We start from the raw sequence: 23,447 nt of genomic DNA on the forward strand, positions 1-23,447 counted from the left end.
TCTGTGTCCTCTCTTATATTGGGCAACACTAATTTTTAAAAAAGATTTACTTATTTTTAGTTGAAAGAGTTAAAGAAGAGATCTCCCATCTGCAGGATCAGTCTTTAAATGGCACAATGGCCAGAGCCTGAGCTGATCTGAGACCAAGAGCCAGAAGCTTCTTCTGGGTCTCACATGAGTGCAGATGTTCAAGGCCTTGGGCCATCCTCTGTTTCATTCACCAGCCACAATCAGAGAACTGGATTGGAAGTGGAGAAACTGGGATTTGAAGCATGGCTAATATGGGATACCTGTGCTGCAGATGGAGGATTAGCATACTATGCCACCGCACCATCATCAAAAATACTGATTTTTTTTTAAACATTGGCTTTCCAGTCATCAGTATTATTCAAAGCATAGGTGTTGTGGTGCAGCAGTTAAGCCATCATCTCTTGATACACACATGCCACAACAGAATCTGTGGGTTTGAGTTCCAACTCTGCTTTCAATCCATCTTCTGCCTACTGTGCACTGCGAAGGAGATCCTGGCTGTGTCCTAGCTTAACCCCAGGTGTTGTGGGCATTTGGGCAGTGAACCAGTGAATGAAGGAGTGCTAACCCTCTTCTTCTTCCTGCCCTCCCATCACTTTGGCTTTCAAATACATACATTGAAAGATATTCGTGCAAACATTTTCTGCAAATATCATGTCTGGAATGTAATCAGTGATAATCAGGCAATTTTGGACACAAGACAATAAGTACAACATCAGCAGGAACAACAGAATATAGAGACAGCCACAAACTTTAGGATAATTGTGCTTGCAACATTAAAGTTGAAAGCATCAGAAAAAAATGAAAACTAAAATGTGTGATATAAACCTATCTACAAGGGGAGAGCAGGAATCACGAGTCCCTCTACAAATCCACAGCTTTGTGCTTCAGAAAACTGATTCTTAAGTTTTTTATTTATGATGCAATTTTGTAAGCCCTGGAATTTTTCTTGTCCCCTCCCCAAGCTCCCATATTTCCCCCATCTTTTAACAACACTATAATACTTCATAAACTGTCATAAGTCCAACGGCTGATGCTATGCCAATCCGAAGCCAGGAGCCTCTTCTGGGTCTCCCACGCGGGTGCAGGGTCCCAAAGCTTTGGGCCGTCCTCGACTGCTTTCCCGGGCCACAGGCAGGGAGCTGGATGGGAAGCGGGGCTGCCGGGATTAGAACCGGCGCCCATATGGGATCCCGGGCGTGCAAGGCGAGGAGCTTAACCACTTGCGCCACCGTGCCGGGCCCGTTATTTCCCAATTTTTCTCCATATTAGAGAAGTTTTCACTTATTGTTTCTTTTAATACAGCTTTAAATCCAGCTTCTCTTTCTATTCCTTCTGGAACTCTCATAACTCATTTATTTGGCCTTCTAATAGTGTCTTAATTCTTGAATGCTTTTTTTTTTTAGCTTTACCCAGCTCTGCTTCCAGCTTTTTGATTGTTTCCCCATGGTGACAAGAAATATTTTCAATTCTGAGGTTTTCTCCTTCATTCATTGATTCTATTGTAGAAGCTTTCCACTGAATTTTTAACTTGCACCTTTAGGTCCTTGATTTCTAATAATTCTGCTTGAATTTTGTTTCAGTGTTGCTATTTCCTCTGTGACATATTCCTAAAATTCCTTGAAGTCTGGTATGTGCTTCTCAGTGTTGATAAGAGGTTTTATTATAATGAGTTTTCTGAATCGTTTCCCCCATTTTCTTGATGTTAACTCTGAGGTTGCCAAAGGCTTTTGCTCCTTTGCAGGGAAATCTTTAGTAATATTCGTTGTGCCTCTGTCTTCTCTGGCTCTTGGTCATTGTACTTCTGGTTAGCAGTTTCCTCTTCTTAGGACAGGTTTTTAAGCTGTGTTATTCACATGCCTACAGGTTAAGTTTACTGATTGTTTGGTACCTGATTTTTCACTTGTAGTCACTTGTGGCATTCCTTCTAGCGAGTTTCAGGCCTGGGCTGTTGTGTTAGGCTTCCACCACAGACTCCCTCCACAACCCCAGCTCTTGGCTCACCCTCTTCACCTCCTGTGACTCTGTGGTGGGGTCACACGATTGTCTGTACAGCCTTTCTCCCACTTGTGGTTCAAACAATGTCCAGGATTAGGGAGAAACCAGCTGTCCGAAATAACTACATTGTCAGTGGTGCTGATCTTGCTGGAACTGATGTCTGTTAGGTCTGAGGGACACCCAGACCTTTCTTGGGTGGAACAGGCAGAGTACTACCTCGGTACTGTCTTCTGTGGAGGACCAGTGTAATGCACAGAGCTCAAAGAGATTGTGCTCTCAGCTTAGCTCACGCACAGCTAACCATTGTCTCTCTATTCCCATACCTTAGCACGCTACACAAAATGGTGCCCAATGCCGCACTGGTGGGGTTCTGGGCTGTGAGTTCCACCCTATTCCTGCACCACCCCTTGAAGTCTGCCACTGCATCTGTGCTGGTGGTCAGACCAAACAAATCAGCAGGATGAGAGGTTTGTTGTCAGTGTTCAACCCCTGAGCCCGAGGTGAATTTCCTTTCCCACGCGGCTGCTACTGGGGTTCTGTCTGCCAGTGGAGTTCAGATCACTACTTGCCTACTACTGCTAGATTCTCTAGTTACTCTAACACTGCTGTGTTGTCTCCATTGCTTCCCCATGACCTAGGTCTCCAAGTACCCCTCTACTGTCTGCCTGTTCGCTGAAATCTACTCTCTGTGCTTCACCCTGGCTAATGCTTCTGTCAGTTTAAACCCATCAACCTGTCTGTATTTTATACTGCCATTTTTCCCTTCTCTAGAAATTAATTTTCACTAACCACACTGTAGAACTAGCACCAGCTGAAAGTGTCCAACATGGCTACTGACCATGTCCATGTGACAGCCGCAGTTACCTACAATAACATTATGAAGAGAACATCAGGATTGACAGTTTTACACTCATCAAGTACCTAATACTGTGATATTCTAAGAACTTCCTAAAATTGCAAGAGTATGGGCAGCACTCAAAGCCCACTCCATCCCTGTCCCAGTGAATGTTCAATTCCCCTGCTCTCTGCAGAGGACATAAAAGGCAAAACTCTGATCCTCGTTGGGTGTAGGTCACTCTGAAGCATGCCTGTACTCCTTTCTTGGGCATGCTTTCATTTTACAAATCAGCCTTATTCCTCTTCTTTACCTCGTCTATGTCTCATCCTTAACTTCCTTCCTGTCATGAGACAACAACCTGGGCCTAGCCTTCTGATGACAATTTGGAAAGAGTTAGTACATCTATATATGTGAAAAAGAACTGGGAAAAGGAGATGAAGATGAAAAAAACCTCATCAGGGAAGTGGAATATCAGAATAAGTAAAATATAAGAGCTGGAAAATATTGTAGAAGAAATGCAATTTTAGACCTAGTAAATAAAAATGATTTAGTGGTTGAACTTGATAGATTAGGTACAGGTGATAGAAATTTAAAAACTGGAAGATAGGTTAGTGGGCATGATGCATGTGGAAGAAACGGAAATAAATACAAAATGGTGTAAGAGCATGGAAGCTGTGTTTACTCTCAAATGTGTTTGCAGACAAGTGGGTGAGGAAACAAACAGGATGCTATCTGTGATGATGACTGTCAATTTCCTAAATTGATTATTAACTTGTGTTCACAGACTGAAAAAGTGTTCTGCAAACTCAAGTATGAGAAATAAAAAAAATACCTCAACATAACTGAAAAATCAAAGGCAAGAGAAAAATTGAAAAGCACATAGGGCAAATAGATTGCTTTAAAGCAAAGCACTGCTCAGCTGAAAACAAGTTTTCAACAAAAAACTGAAAATTAGAAATTTTTGCAGAAGAATCATCAACTGAGAGTTATGTGCCTCATAAAATTCCTCCTCTCCCCCCCCAAAAAAGGAAGTGAAAAAAACAGATTTCACAAAATTGAAGAACTTCCTTACTGTCAGATTCTAAAGCAAACATCAAAGTCCCTTCTACAGAAAATCATCCATAAAAGAAGTTTATGATGCTAGAAGAAATAATAAACAACTAAAAGGTAAATTGATCTGTAAGCCCACAGGAATATTGCTTCTCTGAGGCGACAATGATCATGCCCTTGAGAAGTAGATCCGTGTTAGAAGGTGGAGAAGAGAAATGCGAGGAGAGAAGGTAGAGGGAATTTGAACACCCAGTAACGCACACAGCAGCAGAAACATAAACGTTCTGAGAGGCTAACAGAAATTAATATCAAGTGGATTTATAGGGGAAGATGGTGGATGTATCAATACTTGATTCAGATAATTATTCTGAGATACTGGTGAAAGGACATATTACTTTTAAATAAACCAGAAAACAAAAGGTTATAAGTAACTATTCCCATAAAATTTTTAAGAAGAGCATAGAATAGGATAAATGGAAAATTTAGGCATATGTATATATACATATATGTGTGTATAAGTATATATGTCAATAGGTGGATTTAGTGGAAATAGCATAATTATTCGATTAAAAAACAAAAAAATTCAGATCTTATAAAGCAAAGCCAAATGCCTGCTGATTAGAGATGACCCATCATGAATACATGTATGTAGAAGGCTTAATGTAAATGGAAAAGAAAGGTGTGGTTACACATGTACTGTATCAGAAAAAAAAATAAATCTTATGGCTGGAAGCATTACTAGAGGTGAAAGAGGCACTTTGTTAGAGAAGATTCAACTTAGTAGTGTAATACAGCAGTTCTAAATTGACGTGGATGAAATATCATGGATTTAAAACAGTTAAAGCAAACAGAATTACGTGGAAAAATCGACAAATTAGTAGTTGGAGTGAAAGAATGTGCCTTTCTCAACAATCCAAAATATAACAAGATATATTGTCAAGGCTATAGATAAAAGAACACACAATCACCTTGACTTGTTGGATATGTCTGACACGGTGTCATCATAGTTGTAGTGTTAAAGGGATAGGAAAGTCAGCCCCATGGGCCGTATAACGATTGCAAATCACTTTGTCTGTCTCTGCCTCCACATCCACAGGTAGAATTTGAAATTCAATAAATCCATGCAGGCTAATTTTTAAGTTGATAATTTTTTATAATCCATGAATGATGTTTAGCTATTCAAATGGTTCTTGGCAGAAAAAAAACATTTCCTATCCCTGTTTGGGACATGAAACAAGTTATGACACTCAAAGAGCTGGATATATATAATATATTTGCATATATATATCACAATGTAATTAAGCTCTAGTTGAATCAATAAAACCAACAGACTAAAAACTTCTGTGTTCTGAAATTAATACACATGTATCTAAATTTTAAACACCACCAAAGGCTACATTTGAACTATTTCATGTGCAAGGGAGCTATGAACAAAATAGTGGGAAAATAAGTTCATGTTAATGTAAACTGAAAATTGTGCACAGTTTTTCCATAATGTACATTTTCTATAAACTTTTTGAAGCCTCCTTGCATATACTGAAGTTTTGGGATGCCCCTAAAGTAGCCCAGAATATTTACTCTTAGGTGTGTTTATTTGGAAAGAAGAAAAATTGAATGTTAGTGAGGTCAGAATTCATTTAAAATGTTTGGAAAAGAATTATCATTATTAAGTCTAAAGGAAATAGGAAAAGGAAGATAATGACAAGTATAGAAATGAATAAAATAGATAGTACAATAGATCCGTAAAGCCAACATAGCTTATGGTAGTCCAGGAGAAAGGAACTAAAGCTTAGCATGTGCTCATGACTTTGTGTACATTCAGTCTGGTGAAGGCTTTAAAAATGCTGATTCATGCTATTGTAATAATATAGGGATAATCAGTTGGGGGAGGAAATTATAGAAGGGTGGAGGGGAAATCCATGAGCCTCTGAAGCTATATTATTTAAAAAAATATATAAATTAAAAAGTAAACAGCAGCAATAAAAAGTGCTGATTGAATTGACTTTAAGAATCATTGAGATATACATACCACAAAATTTGTCTACATAAAGTGTGCAGATGTTTTACTGTATTCAGAGTGTGAAACCATAATCATGATGTAATTTTAGAACATTTTCATCCTCACACAAAGAAACTTCTTATCTCTTGTGAAGAATTTAATACACACTTGAACTAGTGATCTACAGTGTCACTAAAAGACATGTAATGATTAGGAAACCTTGAAAGAGCCATACTTGCCATCCACATGAGGCTCTCTTGCAAACCAGCCATAAGCCATTCCTACAAGTATAACATGTGTTCCTCTCCCAAGTCTTTAAAGTATTTCACTGCCTTGTTGGGGGAGATAGTAGGATCAACCACTTCTATAGTGAGACCCAGAGTGAGTCCCCAAGTATTGAGCTGGAAACTTTCATAAGTGGAAACCTTTCTGTCCTCATTTGTTTCAGCCTGGGTGCTAGTGTGGTTACTGATTGCTTCAATTAAGCATTCCAGGAGCTTTCAGAAAAAGCCATCATAGCAGGAGTGAGGCAAAATGCCATACTTTTTAAAATAATTAGATTTATTTGTTTTGAAAAAGTTACAGAGGGTTGGTGGGAGAGAAAGAATGAATCTTTGATTTGCTGATTCACTCTCCAGATGGCCACAATGGCTGGGGCTGGGCTAGACCAAAGCCAGGTGTCTGGAACTTCATTCAGGTCTCCTATGTGCATGGCAGGAAGCCTAAGTACTCAGGCTATTATCAGAGAACTAGATTGAAAGTGGAGCAGCTGGGACACAAATTGGTGGCCACGTGGAATGCTGGCATTGCAGGTAGTGGCTTTACCTGGCATGCCACAGTGTTGGTGCCAAGCACATCATACTCGGAAACAGTCACTCCCCGTGGCCATCCATAGGCTGCCCTCATTTTGCCCCTGGCAATCACTAATGTCATTTCTCTGCATAAGGATAGTTTTACCTTATGTTTCATATGACTGAAATCTTATACAATGGTTGAAATGTGTCTTTTTCATCTAGCATAATGGTTCATAATTCACTCAAGCTATAACGTGTCAATTCTTCATTGCTTTAGGACTGAATGATACTCCATTGCATGGTTATATTTGTCTGTTAATCAACAGTGTTGCATTTGGTTTGTTTTCACTTTTTGGTTACTACAAATAATATAGCTGTGGACATTTATGTATTTTATTTTTCAAACATTTATTTTCACTCCTCAAGTTTAAGAATTCATTATATATTCTGAATGTGAGTCCCTAATTTCAATTTACAAATACTTTCAATTGTTTGTTCATCATCTCCATGGTATCAAAACACAAGAGAAATGTTCAAGTCTATTCTAAGTTTTATTTCTTTGAAAGAATTACAAAGAAAGAGGGGCACACACACACACACCTGCTGTTTCATTCCCTAAGTGATTGCAACATTTAGGTCTTGGCCTGATGGAAGCCAAGAACCCAGATTGCCATCCAGGTCACTCACATTTGTGCAGGGGCCCAAGCACTTGGTCCATTCTCTGCTTCCTTCCCAGGCCATTAGTAGGGAGCTGGACTGGAAGTGGAGCAACAGAGATTAAAACTGTTATCCTTGTTGGATTCTGGTGCCACAGGATGTGTCTTAATCTACTATCACCACAGTTCCAGTGACAGAAGTTTTAAACTTTGAGAGAATCCTAAGAGTTTTGGTGTTAAGTCTGTGACCATTTAGATCTATAATTTGTTTCAGGTTGGTTTTTGTGCATGTTTTAATTTACACAACGACTTTATAAGAGTGTTATGCTTTGCCCGTCCCCATGTCTTTACATGCTAAAACTTAATCTCCACTATGAGGAGGGACTGAGTGTATAAAACTTTAATTGTTTTTGTTTTAATTATAAGGGGGAAACTTGAACCTAGAGACAGACACAGGGAGAAGGTTTGTGAGAAAGTCATCCACAAGCCAAGAAGTGCCTAGGGCTAACAAAAGTTAGAGGAGAAGCATGAGGCAAATACTCCCTCATGACCTCCTGAAGGATCCAGGCCTGCTGACACCTTGACATCAGACTCCCAAACTTCAGGATTGGGAGATCACAGAAGTCTATGTCTAAGTATCCCAACTTTGCAATGACGACCCTAGGACACGAACACACATACAAAGAGGAAACCTGAGGGAGCCTGAAATCTCCAAATATGTGAGAGTGAGAGGCAGGGAGGGAGGGAGATCGAGATGAAATTCTGTATCTACTGAGTCACTCCTCAAAAAGCCCACAATAGCCAGGGCTGAGCACGGCCGAAGCGAGCAGCCAGAACTCCATCAAGTCTCCCATGTGAGTGGCACAGAAGCAGGTATTTGGACTGTCATCTGCTGTCCCTCAGGGTGTACATTAGCAAAAAGCTACATGAAACCAGTCCCAGGTACTGTAATATTGGACATGGGCATCCCAGTGAGGGAGGCTGCATCTCATCTGTCCCCAACAAGACAACAGTGCAAAAGCATTTCACCTTACCTGGCAGGAGAGTGTGACAACTAGGTGTCAGTTTGGCAAAGATGGTACCCATGGGTGCCAGCATGTGGGTTCTAGATTTCTATCTTTGGATACAGCTGCTTCATCAGCCCTGAGTAAGGTCTTTACAAAACAGCCTGTGTAAATCGAAGGATTTAAGGATGATTTTGATAGTTGCTTTTGAAAGGCACATTTCTGTTTAGATTATGTATTTTCCTTTTTCAAAAAGAGACCTTATTTTAGTCTTTTATATTTCAGGGGCTTATCATAGAGACTAAATGGATTGTATATGTAAAGTTCTTTGAACAATTGCTGGCAATTAATAAAACAATAGCTTTTTAAAAATTATGCTTACTGGAAAACTAAAATATAAACTTTTATTAGCAGGAAAATAGAGATGATTTAATCTGCACATTCAGTGCCTTTGAGGTTTTTGCGTAACTGTTCCTTTTCTGTTCTTGTCTTGTATTTTTGAAGTTAGCTATGTGAAGAGCCTTAGACATTATCAAAGCTTGATTTTTAGTTTTATTTTTAAAGAATAAAGCAGTAAATATTACTAAAGAAACATAGAAAAGTGCCAAGAGATATTTGCAACAGTATTCTACAGTTTTGTAATCAAAAACAATGCTGTAGTTGTTTCATTCCTAAGTTGGGAAAATAAATGCATTTAATGACATAGGCGTACATTTATTCTCTAGAAAAGTCACAGAAAATCCTTGAGTCTCAACTCTGCAGGGAACCATCCAACCATCCTACTTTCATCACTTCTGGAGAAGCCTGCAATTCTATCTCCTGAATTACAAACATGAAAGAACAGATGGTGTAATGGAGAAGTCCTGCAGCATAATGATTTTGATTATTTTGCATCAGCCCTTGAAAAGGGATGGAAGCTATCTCAGCTTATATAATCTTAACCAAAATATGTGTGTAGAAGTGTGTATTTATATTCCATCTATGCCTTTAAAAGATTTCAAAACAGTTTGTAATAAAAGGCTTTCAGAAAGAATTATAAACTTAGAGTAGAGAAAAAATTATATGGAGAAAAAGAGTATTACCAATTCACAGGAATAGCATGGTTAATGCAATCAAAGTAAATTTTGTTTTAAGCTTCCTGAAAGTCCAGGCAGAAAGGGAATCTCATTATTAGAAAGACAGATACATTACAGTCTGGTAAGAACAGAGGAATGGAAGAAATGTGGAGTGGTGCTGATTGCATGGTGCTCTCTATTATGTCTCTTCATCCACTGATAAAATCAGGGAAGTTTAGCAAAGCCTTTGAGAAACAGAATTCCAACTCATCACCTGCCATTGGGCCAGAGAACAGCATAGTTGACCAAAGACTGAACTAACAAGACATCATGCAGTTGCAAAGCCTGTCCAACAGATTTGTTTCTTTCACTTAATGGTCTTTATTGTGATGGCAACATTGTTTTATTTTCAATAAAGTAATTTGGCCTTTTCTTTTCATATGATTAAAATCAGCTTCTGGGCCTGGTGCAGTGGTTCAGTGCTAAATTGCCTTGCACGCACCAGGATCCCATATGAGAGCTGTTTTGTGTCCTGGCTGCCCCATTTCCCATCTAGCTCTTTGCTTTTGACCTGGAAAAGTAGTGGAGGATGGCCCAAAAACCTTGGGACTCTGAACCCACATAGGAGACCAAGAAAACACTCCTGGCTTTTGGCTTTGGATCAGCTCAGCTCTGGCTGTTGAGGCTACTTGAGGGAGTGAAACGGCAGAGAGAAGATCTTTGTAACCAGTTTTCTCTGTATCTGACTTTTGGAAAGATTTCAAAACAGTTTATAATAAAAGGCTTTCTGACTTTTGGAAAGTCAGATAAATCTTTAAACAAAGCAAAACAAAAACCCAGCTTCTGTCATTTTGGCCCATACATCTGATTGTACATAACAGGAATGAAATTTAACCAAATAGTCTTACTCAGGTTTTCCTCCTTCCACTTCCTCACTCAATGTATATTAATACTGTTGTCTCCCAAGAAAGGAGATCTGGAGTTAGACAGAGATGAGTCAGTCAGCTTCATAAAGAAAAAAGCAAGCAAGTCCCTTTCTCCATTTTCATTTTTTCATGCACTGTGGGTGGCTTGCTTTCTCCTTTGAAAGAAGGATATTTTATGTTTAGGATGGTGTTCATGTTCTGGGCAGGAAAGATAAAAACAAAACAGCACGAGCCTAACACGCTTTCCTAGACCTGAGTCATGCACACAGCTCATTAACTGGGACTTGGTCACTTGGCTATCCTGGAGGCAGTGGTGCTTGGAGAAGAAAGCATTTTAATTGGGTGCCATGACATCCTTAACAAAATTGGATGTCAGGGAGGAAGGAAGGAAAAATGGATAGTGGATAAAAAATTAACAGTGTTCTCCTTACAGTCTTTGCTTTAAATTTTTTTTTTTAGCTTTTGAAAGAGATAAAATAAGGCATTCTGTTCTTTCTGAAATTTTAGAAGGCAATGTGTGTGTGAGAGAGAGCAAGAGAGAGAGAGATGGAGGTGTGATTTATGAATCTCCTTTGTTGAAAGATATATTTTATTTTTTAAAAAAATAATTAAAATTTACAGGAAATAATGAGGAAATTATACACAGCGTTTCTCTTTAGCCTGTAACCCAAGTTCACATTGCATTTTATTATATGGTACATTTTTTTACAGTAATGAAATTATATAGATAATGTATTAATTAAGATATATAGTTTACTCTGATATCCTAGACCGTAATGTATTTTCTCCCATGGGAGCTCACCCAGGACAGCAATGGTTGGTTGCCCTGACTCCTGAGGTGTCTCTTGGTGGCTACAGTGTCTCAGAATGTTCTTGTTTGGAATGGCCTTGACAGCTTCTTGGCGTACTAGTACTTTTTAGAATTCTCCTCATTTAGAATTTGCTTGCTGGTCTTCTCATGATTTGTCCAATGCTATTTGGTCTTGGAAGGAAAAGAACTGAAGTAAAAGTACGATTTCCATCACCTCCTACCCAGGGCAGTGTGACCTATCCTTGCTGATATGACTTGTCTGGGGCAGTATTTGTCAATCTTTGTCATCTCTGCCTTTTCATCTTCAAATTTTGGGACTGAAGTAACTATGTGTCCTGTCCCTAAGTATAAGAAGTACATCCACGTGTTTGAGGGCAGGTTTGGAATTCTTAGGCAAGACACATCTGTTCATCTCTCATTAGTTCATGTGGACTCATAGGTTCTTATTTTATACTCTAGATTGTAGCCCAATGCTCGTTTATTTTGTCACTCAAACTGTCTTGGATACTGAAAATTCTTTCAGTGGTTCCTATGTCTCTTGGCACACCACCATTAACAAGTGACTTGCTTTTGAGCACATTGCTCCTGGCACTGAAAGGTGCTACAGACATCGCCTATTATTTCCTGGCCCATTTATAGAAATAACCGTATTCCAGGGAGGAAGGCAAAGTTTTACTGTTTTATCACTCCCCACCCCCTGCTTTTCATAACTGAGATAATAGATGCCAATTTCACACAGTTTGTTGTAGTTTCTAGAGATTGTTCATAATGATATCAGTGTAAGTAAGAATATCAGGTTCTTTCCCTTAGAATGTTAATTTTTATTTGCTTATTAAGTAATTCCTAACAGGTTCTATGCAGACATTTCAAGCTGCATGGAGATTTGGAAAGCCCTTAATATGGAAGCCCAGACTTGTCCCTGAGACTTGTGAAGTTGTACATGCTGAAACTATGTAGCGATCACAGGCTATAGGAAAAGAAGAAATACTGTGAAAGTGTTGGGAGGACTTGCCTAATTCACCTGGAAGATGCTATTTCTTCCAGAGAATCAGGATCTCTGTGGGAGACTGAGCATTTAATAAGGCAGGAAGGAGCCACTGACAGGAATTCAATCTCTTCCAGGACCACAGGGCTCCTGTGACTGGAGTCAGAGGGGCCGGGGTCACACCTCAGGGAGCTGGCACTGCCTGTGTAGCCATTGGCCGCTCCTGTGCCTTATTCACAAACCAGCAGGAGATTATGCACAACACTAGGAGGGGTCTAGGAAATGCCTCAAAGAATGTACGTGGCATTGGACATAAGGTTAGCCTTTGGAATCAAGTTGGAGATTGCTACAAAGAGGCTTGTGTGATGGGCAGCCCTGGGACATCAAGGAAGCAGAAAGTACTCCACAGAACAGCATGTGGAAAAGACACTACAACTGCCACATTGGGGAGAGTAGCATGGAGTGTGTTTTCTTCTGTGGTTAAAACTCATTACTGTGCATATCCTAACACTTGTTCATCATAGCAGAATGATGAGATTTGTCACTCTGAGATTTAAGCACTCTGCTTCCCATTGGCTTCTTTTCTTGAAAAGATTTCCCAGAGTGCTCCTAAGAAACTGCTCTTTTCTTATTTCAGTTTAATTTCCTTTCAATTGTTTATTGTTGTATGAAATATACATCTTTAAAAAGCTCATTTCAGATGAGATCAGGCATGTTCAGGGTGGTATGACCTGTTATTCAGCTATTAAGAAGAATGAAATTATTCTGTTTACAACCAGGTGGTCCCAACTAGAGACCATTATGCTCAGTGAAATGAGTCAATCACAAAAGAACAAATACCATATATTCCCTCTTATATAAGGAAACCAACATGGAATGTGTACTCCAATGGTTCAATCCATACTCTTTTTTTTGATTGATTATTTACTTTTTTTATTGGCTGTATCCCGTGTGTTTTGATGTTTTTATTTCAGTTTGGATCATTCCAAATAATCTCTTTTCTCTAGTTGAATTTATCACGGGTTCATGAAGTATATGATGGCATCATTTTTCCCAAGAGACTTCTGTGTTTCCTTTTTGTCACTCATGTGTTGGTTACTCAATGGCGTGCATTTTTTTTTTATGGTGCTGTCATTTGTTGTTGTTGTTGTTGTTGTGGCTGTTATAACTCATACCAGTGGTTGACCTTGTTTCATGGCTTCTCACATATGGTAATGTATAGTGATGGAGTACCAGGGTCTATCATTTACAGACATGGGGGTATAGTGGAACATCATCATTAGCCCCATAATCTTTAGTTTCCTCCACGCTTTCATCATCAATGAAAGACAGATGTTACCTTCCTGAGCAGCGACCCAATTCCCAGGAGGCATAATGCTCCGAATACAAATAACATAACGGCCTGAGTCCTGTATGGTAAACATGGTCCCTTCTAACCTTTACATCTGAGAGTGTTTAGCTGCAATCCTTCACAGGTGCAGGAAAGCATCTAGATTGGTCCAGGTTCATCCAAGAGATAGAAATATGCTGGTTATTTCATGAGAAGAGAATTAAGTGCAAAGGAATGTTAGCTAGATACAAAGCATTTTCAACTAGATAACTCAAAATTTAAAGAAGAGCAGTAAGCTACCCCAGAAGTAGCAAATACAGAAATCAATTAGTAGCCTGGGCTGTAGCTATAAAGGGAAGAGTTTGGAGTTCCTGAAGCTTAGAAGCAGGAGGAAGAGCCTTATGAGCTGTAAGCCTGAGCTCTGCTGCCCAGCTGGCTGGCATTTCTGGGGTGAGCACTGTGATCCTGGAGACCCAGGCATCTGAGGAGGGACTGAAGAGGTGCGGGGTGCACAGGCTGTCGGCTACTTTGAGTGCTGGAAAACTGCTTCTGAAGAGGATGGCCATGGACAGAGAAAATCAGCTACAGTGCTGGGTACTTCAGTAGTAACCTGGAATTGGGGGCAGACTGCAGAGGACTGGCCTCAATCCAAAGCTCTAGCTCTACTGCTCTCTGATTCTGCGGCCTTGGGGAAGTTAGGTAACCTCTCCTTGCCTTGCTTTTCCCTTATGTAAAATGGAACTGGTATTCCCGATTTGATTTTCCTCTTTTGAGGAAAGTGGGTGGTTTATATAAAGTAGTTGGCCAAATACTTAGTATAAAAGCCTCAACTCACTGTTGCTTCCCTTGCTATTGATAAGTGAATGAGGGTTTAAACCAGTGGTCTTCCATGGGGATACTGGGCAATTCCTGGAGGCATATATTAAGGATTTATTAATTTACTTTTTGAGAGGCACAGCAAGGGCATGAGCTGGGTAGCACACATGTGCTAGAGGAATTTTTAACTGACTGTTTCATTTCCCAGATGCCCACAGTAGCCAGATGTTGGCTAGGGCAAGGCCAGCAGCTAGACTGGGAGTGTAACCAGTACTTCATCCAGGGACCCTGGCATCACAAGCAGAGGCTTAACGTGCTGTGCCACAGTGCTAGGCCCTCCTGGATATATTTTTGATTGCCATGACGTGAGGACTTATGCTACCGACATCTAGTGGGTAGAGGCCAGAGAGACACTGCTAATCTTCCTACAGTGCACAGGAGAACATGAATATCTGACTCAAATTTCTAACATTGCTGATATTAACAATCCCTGGACCAGAGAATAAAGGCAAGAGCTATATTCCTAGAACTTGGAAGAGGTGCAAGTGCCTTGGTCGAATAGACTAATCCTCCTCCTTCAAGCACTGACATCCCATATGAATGGTGGTTCATGTCCTCACTGATCCACTTCCAATCCAGTTCCCTGTTTGTGGCCTGGGAAGGCAGTGAAGGATGGGCCAAAGCTTTGGGAAATCCAAGAGAAAGTTCCTGGTTCCTGGCTTCATATCAGCTCAGCTCTGGCTATTGTGGCAACTGGGGGTGGGGGGCGGTGTGTGAACCAGTAGATGAAACATGTTTTCCACCCTCTCTCCTCCTCTTTCTCTCCTTTTCCCTGTAAATCTGCCTTTCAAGATAAATAAATCTTCAAAACAAAAGAAAAACAAACACTAACAAACTGGGAAGAAACCTTAACTGAGCGCAGAGTTCTGCACCGACTACCACAGTCTGGGCACACTGTGGTGAGGGGAGAGTACTGTGCCAGTGGAATCAGAGAGTAGACAATGACAGCAGCAAAGACTTTCAGGGGAGACGTCGTCGTCGTCTTGTCCTTCATTGTGAAGCTGCACAGGGATGCGGTGAGTCACTCACTCAGAAAGGGAATGCCAGATTTGATTCTCCATCCTGGTTGTTTTTGGCAGAAATCTTGCTCAGCCATCCTTCATCATTATTAGGGGGAGATGTCTCTGCAAGGTGGAGGCCTGCATCACCCGTCTTGTCAATCAGTGTTTGCACACAATCAACGGTGCAGAGTCAGAATCACCTCAGATCCGAGTAGTGGCACAGCAGTCGCTTCTCCTATAGGAATCAATCATTCTCACCAGAGGTGGCTTGCCAGTCCACCTTGGCTTTGGAGCCGATACCCAATCTCATTCACATATCTCTGCAAAACAACTCTAAGAAGGCTTGTGATCATGGTCAACACTGTAAGATCTGAATTTCCTGAGAACTTTTATATTTTGAAAGAACACCCAAAGAGAAATTAGGAGATAAAATTGGGGTTTCAGCTGTGTCACCAAGAAACCCTGGAATTTTCCTTGAATAAGTTCAGCTTGAGTTAAAATAAAACCATCAGAAAAAGAAACACTTGCTCAGGTAAACACAGGATGTAAATTTCTAAGATTGCATGTTACTTCTTTCTTTTAAGCATCTGAATTGCCGATGTCTTCTGTAGTGATGTTAGGAAACACTGCATAAACTGCTTGCTTTACACCTGCCTTTCCTGGTTACTGCGGAGACTCCAGGGGCAGTGAATTTACTTTATCCATGCAGTGTTCTGAGAACCTGGAGCAATCCTGTCTTATGAGCAGATGTCTGTCGAAAGATGTGTTATCTCAAGTATCTCAAGGTCTATGAGTGAAGACAGAAAAAGGAGAGAAAGAGAACAAAATAGGTGTTGGAGAATCCAGATTAGAGCAATAGCAGAATAAAGCAAAACATACAGAACTGTTACTTGTGGGGCTTGAGTTGAGCCACAGTGGGTTAAGGCACCACCTGCAATGAAGTCATCCCATATGCATTATGGTTCCAGTCCCAGCTGCTCAACTTCTGATCCAGCTCCCTGCTGATGTACCTGGGAAAGCAGAAGATGATCTGAGCTTCTGGGCCTCTGCCACCCACACAGGAGACCTGGATGGAGTGCCAGACTCCTGGACTCCTGGCCTCAGCTTGTCCTGGCCCTGGCAGTTGTGGCTGTTTATAGAGGAAACTAGTGGATAGAATCTCTGTCTCTCTCTGTCTATAACTCTACCTTTTAAAAAAATGTGAAAGGAAATGGAGAAAGGAATGAAGACAAGCAGGAAGGAAGGCAGAAAAACTTGATAACTTGAGAGAAGCCTTGTGGTATGAATTGGAATCTGTGTTGGGTTAAAGTGAGGGAGAAGGGATTTTGAATAGAACATTAGATGTGCAAATAGTCAAGGGGTGTGAAAGAGCAAAGTGTTTTTCAAAATCTAAGAGTTTTAGCTATAGCTGGACATGGGGGGCACAGGATAGGTATCAGGAGGGTCTAAGAGCTGAGATCAACCTGGAGAGCCTCGTGTTCTGCTGACAAGGGGAGCTGCCAGGGCTGGGTATGACCAGGCAGATGTGGCAAAGCTTTCTGCTACAGCAACAGGGAGAAAGCAGGGGCAGAAGGAGAGGAAGGAAGGCTGAGGAGGCACAGCATCTGCCTATGGCCTAGAGCATAAAGTGGAGCAAGCAGGTTACTATCTCTATAATCATTGTATTTTCTTAATTGAGTTGGGGATTAAACTAATCACCAGGAGTTCCTCTGCTTTCCAGACATTAAGCAAAGTTCTTAAAACCTACATGACTCAGAACACCACATAATAGATTAACTTTTTGAAACTCCAGTTGGGTTGTAGCTGCGGTTGTTTTGTATTAGTTCAGGTGTTCCTGAAATGTTCATGTGTTGAAAGCTTGTTTCCCAGGGTGGCACCATTGGGAGGTACGCCATAGTGAGGAGTTTTTAGGTCACCGAGTGTATGTTCAAAAGGTCTTTCTCATGTGACATTCAAGTTCTCATGAAAGAGGGTTGTTCTAAAAGCCTCAGCTTAGGTTCCTCTTTTCTGTTCTTGCTCCAGTCCTTGCTGCCATGAGGGCTTCTCACTGCTGTTGCCTGAGACCCAGCCAATAGGACACCTGATCTTTGAACTGAACCTCCACAAGTATGAGCTGATCACACCGTTTCTCTTTACAAAATTAGTTTCTGTTTCCTTAGAGTGATGCAAAGCTGACCGTGTACAAATACAACCATCGTTGAGTTTTCTCCTTGTAATGCGTTGACTGCTTTTGAATCAATCTTAAACAGGAAGGTGACTGTAATTTGGTCATATTGCATACATTTTCTTAGGAATTTTAATGAGATGGCAGCATCAATTTTTTTCCTGTATGCTTTTGTGTGATTATATATGCAAATACTTGTTTTGAATATTAGAATTTCATGGTTACTGTATCGCTTTCTCTGCCACACTACTCACTCATGGAGAATTAATATTTATCATACAGACATTTTCTACCAAGAATGTCCATGCTACAAAAAGGTCTCTAGGGAAACAATGAAGAAGCATTTCTCAGCTTCTCATTTTTAGGGTGAACATTTCTGGAACTAGGGGATCAAGCCATTCGTCACAGCTTTGTCTCCCCTGTTTCCTCAGCAACTACACTCATGCTGCTGTCAAGGCCTGCTCACCTCCCCTTTGCCATCTACATCATTTTCCCGTAGTTGCCGCTCTTCATACTGAGTGAGAAGAGCAAATTGATCATTTGGGTCCACATGCCACGTAGTTGGATTTATTGCTCACTTTTTATGAGGAGATGAGTGACAGGACTTTCTTCTTGAAAGACTTTACTCTCATAACTGTGATTTTTTTTCCATAAAAATTGCAATACCTCTTTGTATTTGGTGGGGTGGTGCTCTTCCCTTAGCCACAAGACACAAAGAGCATCATTGAAGTAAGCAAGGGTAGCCTAACAGGGCTGAGCCACTTTATTATTTCTGTTTTAATTAGCCCTCTAATTACTTTCAGCTGCTGCTAATGAGCCTCAACTGTGGCAAGAAACACACCCATAAGTAAATACACTGCGAACTACATTTGTTCACTTTTTCAGGTCAGTAGAGGGACTATGCCAACAGGCTTATTGGCAGTAAAAAAAAGAAATGGTGGTTTTTCTGCTTGTGAATATCGTTAATCACGATAAACTTTATTTCAACAGCTCTTTCCTCTTCCACACTTTGGCTTTAGTTTTTTCCATAAGTTTCCTATTCAGGGCTGAGGGACCCTCCATCCACAGCCTAATTGCAATCTCTATTAAATTCCTGCAGCTTATAGCCATTGAGAAGTAAATTTTAGCTGAAAGAACAATTTTTCTGCCTGGTGAGCACCCTCAGCTCATACACCGAGAATAACGCTGCAGGCTCTTTACAGACTTGATGAAGCACATGAATAATTTTTATACTGAAAATTTGATAGTTGGCTCCTGCACATCAGTACTTGGCAGCTCCAGTGCCCCACTGTGAGGAGCTTACCATTACTTCCCTAAGCCAAAGAGGTTTCCCTCTATGTGCACATACAACCTATGTAAATCTTTCTTAAATTTTAAAATATATACTGAAAGACAAGAAGGCAAGAGGCTATGACATGTGGATGCAGAGTTTCTTTCCTCTGTTGCTCTTCCCCATGGTCCACAGTGGCTGTGGTCTGGGCAGAGTGAATTCAATCCAGGTCTCTCACGTGGGTGGCAAGTGGTGTCACCTGAGCCATCAGCAGTGCTTTCCAGTCTGCATCAGTCAGGAGTTGGCGTTGGAAGCCAGAGCTGGGTGTCCATCCCAGGCCCTCTGATATGGGACATAGACATCTTCCCTAGAGTCTTAACCTCTAGGTTAATTGCTTGTCCCTCAGTAACTAGTTTCAATAAAGTGTCTCCTATGGCCAGTAATTCTAATTCAGAGATTCTCAGCCAAAAGCACAGAAAGAAGCAGAAACACATTTCCAGATTGAATTAGTTCCATGAGTAAACTAAAAAAGCAAGAGGACAGTGGCTGGGTTGAGAGGGATACCTTTATGGAGGTGAAGGAGATGAGAGCATGAGCAGAAACAGGGAGACAAGGCCAAGGAGGAGGAGCCTGGCATCAGACACGTCAAGCTTAGGATGCAGTGAGGCATCCTACAAGATGTGTTTAGTCAATCCCTTTGTCAGGTCTAGAGCTTAGAAGTCTGGGTGGAGAGTAGAGCAGTGGATGTCACCTGCATGAAGATGGGATTTGATGTCACCGGAGGTGATGAAATCAAAAATAGGAGTGCAGATGGAAAAGAAGACAGAGCCTTGAGACACTCTAACATTTAAAAACCATGAAAAAGAAATTAACCATACTGAAGCACCCATAAACTTTACACAGTTGTGTGTCTTCCCTCAGCTAAACTATAAGCTCCTTTACAAAATCCATGTTTTCCAGTGGTTTCTATCACACAGCAGTGGCTCCACATGTTCTCCCTTGCCAGTTTAATTGGGTCCAGTGACAGCAGGGGGTGCCCAGAACTCTTGAGATTAGAAAGGGAGCTTAGAGCACCAGCTGCTTTGTTTCAGACTCAGTAGCCTTCAGGTATTCAAATCACAGTGGCCTGCCTCTGCATTCCACAGCTAGCTGGTAGGACAGGAATGCAGTGACCTCTAGCTTTGCATGTTTCACACTTCACAAAATTCTTTTCCCTCAGTCAGCAGCCTGAGAAGTAGGTGCCCTAAGTTCAAAAAGTCCACTAAAAGTGCATCTTATGAAAAAAAAATTGAATGAATTTCCAAAAAACATTGTGCACCAAGGTAAGCATGCGTTCATTCTATTGTTCCATAAACAGTTTCAGTCCAAATCTGAGCCAGGGGAAGAATGTATTTTCCCTATCTCCCTCATGTTCAAGGTTCTCAAGTCCTTAGTAAAGTGGCAGATTCCTCAAGGGACTCTGGGGAAGCTTCAAGTTGAGAACACTGTCAGGGGTATAGTCCCCCAGAGGGAACAAACAGCATTCCAGCTGAGGGGGATGAAAACTGTGTCAGGACCAAAGTCGGAAATGAACACGTCTGTGGCATGTATTATTCAGAAACAACACTCCTTTTGTCAACCCACAGTGTCATTTCATTTCACTAGGCTGGGAATTCATCATTTTAATAAGAGATTCTGGGGTTACAGAGGCAATACCACTTCCCGTAACCACAAGCAAGCTTCCTTTCTTTTTCATATGATTGAAGCCTTTGGGTACCAACAAGGAAATTAATATAATTTTCTCCAACATTCTTTCCTCCGGGGACAAACACAGAATGCATATTCTTTTATTTCTTCTAACTTGGAGGTTCTGCTGGCACTGCAAAGACCAAGGCAGGTGGATGTAGTTCCCAGAAATATGCTGTAGCTTTTTCACTGTTACGTTTGCATAGAGTATAACCTGCAAATAGTTGCGAACTGTGCAAATGCCTGCTGTTTGGAACCACGCGCTCCAAATCTTAGCCCTGCATCTCCCAGACTGTATCTCCCTTCACAAGAAGGAAGGAGTACTTTCCTGTCTCAAAACCAACTGGTTTGTCCATGTTAAGAAATGGTTGGCACACTAAGATTTTTTTCATTTTCCTTTTTTTTGTCAGAGGGAGAACATCATTGGTAGATAAAAGTAATTTATATTGTGGTAGCCCCTGCTTAGGAATGATGAACTTCTCTGAGAAATGTGTCCGCAGCCCACTAACGTTTAACTTGTAAAGTCATTCATGTTGCTTGTTCTTGACCGCCGTATGAGTGGGATAAAATTGTGCCCTTTTCTGTTAGACTTGTTTGTAAGGTTTATATAACTTGTTGCATATAAAAGTTCTTTGTAGTTTCATTAGTGCATAGTATTCTACTGTGTGAAGTGTGAATAACAGATTAAAATCACCAAATTCTATGGCATTATTTGCTTAGAAGACTGCAGTTCACCCCCTCCCTTTTTTAATAACAGGACTGTAGAAGTATAGAGTGTTCATGGATTCTAATGCATTCTGTTGCAGTGATCTGTCTTTCCACTGTCATATCAATGTGAACTTTTAAATATTACTGCTGGATGGTAATTTTTTAAATCTAATAACTTTTTCATTTCTTTTTTTTAAGATTTATTTCTATTTTTATTGGAAAGGCGGATATACAGAGCCAGGAGCCTCTTCTGGGTCTCCCACACAGGTGCAGGGTCCCAAAGTCTTGGGCCGTCCTCAACTGCTTTCCCAGGCCACAGGCAGGGAGCTGGAAGGGAAGCGGTGCCGCCGGGATAGAACCGGCGCCCATATGGGATCCCGGGCGTGCAAGGCGAGGACCTTAACCACTTGCGCCACCGCGCCGGGCCCAACTTTTTCATTTCTTATCCTGTACTATTCTTGGAAAATCAGGATCGTTTCGTTTTAAAAGAATATTTTAGAATCAGCTTTTTAATGTTCAAGGGAAAAATCTAAAACTTTGATTGAGGTTGTATTTAACGTGTATTAGAATATGCAAATATTTAACAATCTAACAATTTTGACTCTTTTAATCCATAAACATACAATTGGTCTCTTTAACCAATTTAGCAATGGAAATTTCTCTCAATGCTCAAATTTTCAGTGTAGAGGTGCTGTACATTGTTTATTATCATTTGAGTTTCAATTAATTTATTTGAATTTTTATGCTGTTCTAGATGAAATATTGATAAATATTGATAAATATTGAAAACAATTTTATACACTGCCCTTGTACTGAGTTATGCCAAAATCATTCTTTAATTCTAAATATTCATCTATAGATGTTATTTGGGAATTTTTGAAAACAGTTTTTGAAAATTTGGTAAGAAATTTAAGATATAAAGAGGGAGAGAAACTGAAAAAGAAAAGCAGAGAGCTCACTAATCTGCAGGTTTATTCCTGAAATGCCTGCAAAGGGCTGGAGCGAAACATGCTGGGGTCAATGCTGGGAAACTCAACCCAGGTTAGTGGAAGGAACCCAGCTATTTGAGCCATCACAGCAACATGCCAGGCTCCCAGTCATGAGAAGTTGGAAACAGGAGCCAGAGCTGGAAATTGAACCCAAGCACTCTGATGTGGGGTATGGGTGTTTTAGCTGTCAGGTTACAAGATTGCGCCTGGGTTTTCTCTATAAACAATCATACCATCTGAGCACAACAGAAGTTTCACTTTTCTTTCCAGTCTCTACATGCCTTATGTTTATTTTCTTTGTCTTATTGCACTGACTACAACCTCAAGTCAAATTAAATAGGCAAACATTATCTCCAGTATTAAACCTCCTTGTGTTGCTGTATCTCTGTGTTTTGAATGATGGAAGTGATTTTTGTGAAGCAGGAATTGGAAACTGTAACCAGGTTAATAGATCTCATATTGGTTTGGGATTAATACAACTTCATGGAGATTCCGTGCAGGCGGAGACAAACATAGGGAAGAAGCTCCAGATATTCTGAAGCTCTTTTGAGACAAATTCTAGTATGTATTACTGTTGTAATTCATGTGAGCTATAAAAAATGATTTTGAATGTTATGGAATATTAGAAGATTCGGTAAACTGAAGAAAAGGGGGACAGGACTTTTATAGAATACAAGAGCAAACTGAGGAGCAGACTTCACAAGATCTAAAACCCTCAAATAACACATCAACGAGAGAGAAGGTGATGGCATCATGAGGTGCACGAGGGGGCCACAGCAGCAGCTCACAGATTTTTTTTCAGAACACTCCAAACACACAAGCACACCTCCTCTACAAGAGTGATGGTTACTCTTAAGCATATTGCAGCTCAAAGGAACAAAGTAAGCCAGAGATTGGCATAACACGTATATGAGAAAGTCCTTAAAAATCCTGTTGAATATGTATAGTTTGAATAAACTATGCACAAGTTTCAAAAAAATTTTGGGCCCAAACTTCTCATTTAATTTCATTTTCTATAAACTTTTTAAAGTCCTCCTGGATGTGTGTTGAAAAAAGCCTCAAGATAAAGTCCAGCCTTCAGGAGTATCTGATTTCCCTTCCCAAATTATGTATAATTAGTAATAGTTATCATTTATTTGCAGCTCATAAAAGAATGAAAGAAGCTCTTCTGTAGGTCTATTCAATAACCGCATCTTCTAATTTGTTAAGAATCTTGATTATGAAAAATGAATGAAATT

Source organism: Ochotona curzoniae, unplaced genomic scaffold (assembly GCF_017591425.1).
Source record: "Ochotona curzoniae isolate NIBS_2020 unplaced genomic scaffold, NIBS_Ocur_1.0 contig_2723, whole genome shotgun sequence".
Taxonomy (NCBI): Eukaryota; Metazoa; Chordata; class Mammalia; order Lagomorpha; family Ochotonidae; genus Ochotona; species Ochotona curzoniae.